This window comes from Arachis ipaensis, chromosome B01 (assembly GCF_000816755.2).
Source record: "Arachis ipaensis cultivar K30076 chromosome B01, Araip1.1, whole genome shotgun sequence".
NCBI lineage: Eukaryota > Viridiplantae > Streptophyta > Magnoliopsida > Fabales > Fabaceae > Arachis > Arachis ipaensis.
In genome coordinates, this window is record NC_029785.2 from 135035787 (window position 1) to 135041649 (window position 5863).

Genomic DNA, 5863 nt, shown 5'->3' on the forward strand with positions numbered 1-5863 from the left:
ATTAATTTGAATTATAATAATTTGATTAATAAAAATGTAACATATTATGTATTGTTTATTTTTTCTTAATCTAGTATTAAATGTATTAACTCTAAAATAGTTATTAATTAGTTTTAGTAATTTACTTTTTTCAATAAATCAAACATATATACTCAAATGTGACCATAAATAATCTAGTAATACTTGGACCCACCAACAATTTTTTATATGTTATTTTACTGTCAAGTAAGAACATATTAAAATCAACTCAAAATAAATAATAAATAATTAGAGAATTCTAATGCACAAAATTCTCTAATAAACAATAAATAATTTAAACCCACTAAAAAATAACTCAACACTTTTCTTTGATACCTACAAAACATATACCTGAAATAATATTATATCAATGTTAGTATACAGTTTTACAATCATCGAGCGTATTTACTATACATGACTCCTTCTTAAAAGTTATTCTACATATGTGTGCAGTCGAAAGATAAATTACTGGACTTTATTTTATTTTTCTAAATTACTATAATTATGCATTATTCATTAAATGCTACTTGTAATATAATTGTAATATTGTAATATAATAAAGATATTTTTCTAAAATAAATTTAGAAGAGAGAATAGTGCTTTCATTTTGGAGGAAAAATGAATTCATGAGGAATTGACACTTCACTTTTATTAGTTGATAATGTATTAAATATTGATTTTATATAATTATAATAAAGATATTTTTCCTAAATTAGTATAATCATGCATTATTCGTTAAATATTAATTGTAATATAATTATAATAAAGATATTTTTCTAAAATAAATTTAGAAGAGAAAATAGTGATTTCATTTTAGAGGAAAAATAAATTCATGAGAAATTGACACCTCACTTTTATTAGTTGGAGGAAAAATCCAATTTTAGTATATTTCTCGTTATTATATATTTTTCTCTAATCATATATCCACTGTTTTCTTTCCTTCATTTCAGCATTTTGAATCTATGTTTAAATTTGTCGTAGTTCTCACTTCTCAGTCATTCTATTAGATATAGTTGATAACTATTGAAATTCTTTTATTAACATAGGAGAAAAATATATTATTATATAATAGAATTAATATGAGTATATTTTGTTATTAAATACACAAAGTGAATGTAAAATAAAATTACACATAAAAAAAGCAAAGAAAATAAAATTAAAATAGCAAAAACGATAAAAAGATTACTTTTACAATTTTGTTTTGTGATTTTTATGTATAGAAGATTAGAAAATAATAAACTTTTGACTAAATTAATTTTGTATTTGTTGAATTCAAATTAAATAAGTAATAAGTTATATTATTTTAATTTATTCCTTAAATTTATATATCATAAAAATCAAATTAATATACATAATTTTAAATTGTGTGATACTTAAATATCTAATCAAATCAATTAGTTGATATAATTAATGCATCATAATGAATTGTATTTAATGAGGTAAACAAAATAAATTAAGAAACACTCTCAGAAACATGCTACGTTGACTCTATCATTAAATGTAAAAAATCGATTTTTATATAATAGAATCGATAATATAATAGACGGCGAGAAAGAGAAAGATAAACATTTTAGATCTTAGGTTGTTTTATTTAGATGTTGTAATGTGTGTATCACATTATTTTACTTATTCTACCCTATGAACCTTTTTACAACTTTATTTCAGTATCAATAGATTTTCACTACCTTTTAGTAATAAATTAAAATCCAAAATAAAATTAAAAAAAGTAAAGAATATAAAATTATTGATTGAAATTTTATTTTATTTTTTGTTATTATAACAGGTATTTTCATTTAATATACCAACACCGTACAAAATTAATCGTAAAAAAAGTATAAAATATAAATAAATATACTGAATTAAGAGATAAAATTATATTTGTTATCTCATTTTTACTTTTAGCAGCACAATAGAATATCATGTACTCAACATAATTTAAGATGCTAAACTAACTGATATAATGAATTATAATTAATTAATTGGTATAAATTATATGATGTTTAAAAAAAATAAAACGAATAAGAAGAAAATAAAAAGAAATAGAAAAGATAAAAGACTACAATAAAATAAATTGAGTGTGAGATAGAGTTTAATTTTTTTTACAAATTTTATGTTTCAATAATAATAAATAAAAATACATCAACATGATATCTAAGAAAAAATGATGAGATAAAATCATAACACAGTTCTAAAATAAAAGTTTAAATTAAACCATAATATCATTGCACAACACAAATTGAAAGTAATTTCACATTATAATATACCACACAAACATGTAAATGACTTAAGCTTAATTACGGAATTTTGTTTATTTATGCATACATGATAACATTATGGTCTGTAAATGCTTCATGGATAACATATCATATATTGCTTTGAATGATGAGCACGGGAGTTGAAGAGTGTGTGGTGGTTTGTGTCCACGATAGTTGACTTCTTGCGACGACGCATCATAGGAAGAAAAAGAATTGTTGTAAAAGCTACCTAATGAAAGAGTAATTGGTAAATGAATGATATTTTATTGTAGCATATATGGTCTTTTATAGTGGTAAAATAAAAATGAAAGGAATAAAATTTTATATTTTTATATTCGGAATAGAATTTGATATTTATCGTAATAAAATTAAATAACTAATCAGTTATAATGATATTTTTTATAAAATAATTTAGAATAGAGAATAGAAAAGTTCATTTTGGAGGGAAAACGAAGTCACAAGAGATCGACACCTCACCTTCTTTAGTTGGGGTAAAACCCAGTTTTAGTATATTAAGTAGAAAGTAGATATTGATCTCTAAATTTTCTACATAGAAAGTAGTATCAAATTGTTCTTCCTACTTTATCCGAAAAATGTTGCGTGTTTGCGCCAATCGGATGAAAAGTTAACGCCATCCCAATTTCCATTTTTAAATCCTATACAGCTCATAACACAAAAGTTAAGGAGTAATCCAATCTTAGGTACACAATGCACACCCACACACTCTTCACATACTTACCAATTTTTTTTCTCGGTTGCAGCTAGTAGGATTTGAACCCGAGACCTTTGAGATGAGGAAGGGACAGAATGCCGTGTGAGTGCCTATATAGTCAACAAGAAAATAAAGAGAAATAATCTAAAAGAATGAAAAATAGAGGAATGTTAGGGTTAGTAGATTTTGTAATTTGCAACAATCAATTAATTATTATTGATATTTTTAATGATGTGAGATTATATTTAATAGTGTGAGATTACTCATTTTTTTTTACTGTGGATCAGATTTTAATAAAAGTGCTAACTTCCTAAACTTTTTCTAAAAGATACGACAACCAAACAACATACAGTGACTATAGTTGGCGAGACCATCAGCACACAAATTAATCTCTCAGTATTGATGGTTCAAGTTCCAGTTATTTAGACTTAGTTTAGTAAAGTTTTTACTTTTTAAAAAGTATAGTATTTATATTTGGTAAATTAAATTAAAAATAATTTTTAATAAACACAAACAACAATAATTACGTTTGGTAAAATAGTTTTTTAAATTTAAAAGTACTATACAAAACATAAATTTAAGTGTTAAATTTGAAAATTAGTTAATATATAAGGTTATATTAGACTTTTAAAATTTAAAAAGTACAAGTCAACTTTAAAAAGCTTCACTTTAGTTGCTTTCAAAAGTAGTGCGATCTTTTAAAAAATGCAAATACAAGTATGTGGTCTTTTTGATTTATTAAACACAAAACGAGAATCTTATACTTTTAAAAAGCACAAACACCTCTTCAAAAAATTTTACCAAACCAAATCTTAATCTGCAGAAATTATTTTTGTTATGGGAAAGAAGTTGGTGTTTTGGGAGGATATTGGAGGGTGGGGTGATTTACCGGGCGGTAGAGCTGCTGGTCAACACGCAGGGGCGTGGTGACCCTGCTACTGAGCAGCGTGTCAGCACCACGCAGGGGCGTGGTGACGTAGCGAGCATGCAGGTTCTGGCACCACGCAGGGGCGTGGTGGAGCTGGCGTCGCGGAGTCTCAATGTTCCTGTACCACGGGGGCGTGCTGCAGCTGCTGCCATGCAGGGGACAGGTCTCACCCCGGTAAACAGCAAGCGTGGCCTCTTCATTGCTCTATATAAAGAGCCTCCTCCTCCAACTGCAATATAGAAAGAAAGTGTGTTAGTGAGAGGGCAGAAAAGAAGCATTAGGGAAGGAGGGTTGCGAACTCATATCAGAGGGGAAGGGTGTTGCTACTCCACAAGGAGAAAGGGTGAGAAAATAGGCATTAAAAAAATTATTATTTTATATTTATTTTAAAGAATGGTTCGTAATTATAATGCTCCGGAGGAACATATTATAAATTATTTGGATCATCCAATTTATGTAAGTTGGTAAATTATATTTTTATTGTGTATTTTAATTTGTGTTATTTTTTGTTATTTAATATGTTAAAAATTTATTTTTTGTTAATTTTAAATTAATTTTCTGTTATAAAAATTTTTATAAATAGATATGCTAATATTTGTTATTAATAAATGAATATTTATAAGTAATATAACAAATATATTTTTGTTAATGCAGCCTAACAGAAATTTGTTGGTGTGTAAATTGGATCCGCCACAGAGTTAGAATCCGAGGGTCGAAAACTACTTACGCGCTACGGAATTCTACCACGTATCTAGGATTGGGATGATAAGAGGATTTCACCCGTTGTTAGCTGCTCTGGTTGAAAGGTGGAGGCCGGAGACTCACACTTTTGTGTTGCCGGTGGGTGAGGTTACAGTGACATTGGAAGATGTCGCACATATATTTGGCTTACCAATTGATGGAGAGCCTGTGAGTGGATGAACTGACAGTAGTATTGATTTCGTTCAGAGTCAGAGCATGGCAATATTCGGACGTGAACCGGTGCTCAGTCGTAATTCGAAATCCTATATAAAACTTGGTTGGGTTCGAGTTATCAGAGATGAGGAGCCGTTGGACACTGAAGAGTCCATAAGAAGATACATGAGATGTCAGATTTTCTGTATGTTAGGGTTGACCCTATTCACAGATAAGTCGACCGCATACGCCCATGCGAAGTATCTACCGTTGCTTCGCGATTTCGAGCGGATCCATACTTATAGTTGGGGTTCAGCATGTCTCGCACATCTTTACAGAGCACTATGCCGTGCATCACGATATGATACGAAGGAGATGGATGACCCTCTTAATCTGTTGTTTGTTTGGGCATGGGAGCGAATGCCGTGTATTGCGCCCGTACCGAGACATATCCTTCCACCTGCTGAGATACCAGTTGCCATGAGGTAAATATTTATGGTGCCTGTCGGAGATTATATTCATTATGCATGTTTTAATAACGGTTACTTACGTAAATTTTTTCACTGTATCATGTTTCAGGTGGAGTCATTCGGAACGGAGCACAGCGTGGTTAGAGAAGACCATGGTGACATTTAGGCATGATATAGATTACATGCAGGAGGTAAATATTTATGGTTCTAATGAATCCTAGTTCCAGACATTAATGTTAGGGTTATGACATTCGAATTATCTGTGGCAGTTTGAGTGGCGGCCATACGAAGGAATGATCTTACCCAGCGAGTTACATGGACATCTTGATGTGTGTGATATCGTTGCTCCGTTGTTGTCGTTCGAGTGTATCGAATGGCACCCTGCGGACCGAGTGATGCGTCAGTTTGGGTTCGCACAGTCCCCCCCTGTGAATACCAAGGGACATTCCACTGGACCAGCATTGCATGGCTCTTCGCGGAGTGCAGCTTTATGACTGGACAATTTTGCATGGGGAGTGGATAGCAGAGTGGGGCAATAAGCGAAACACTCGACTGCGGGATCTGCACCCCCTTCCGACCTGGGACT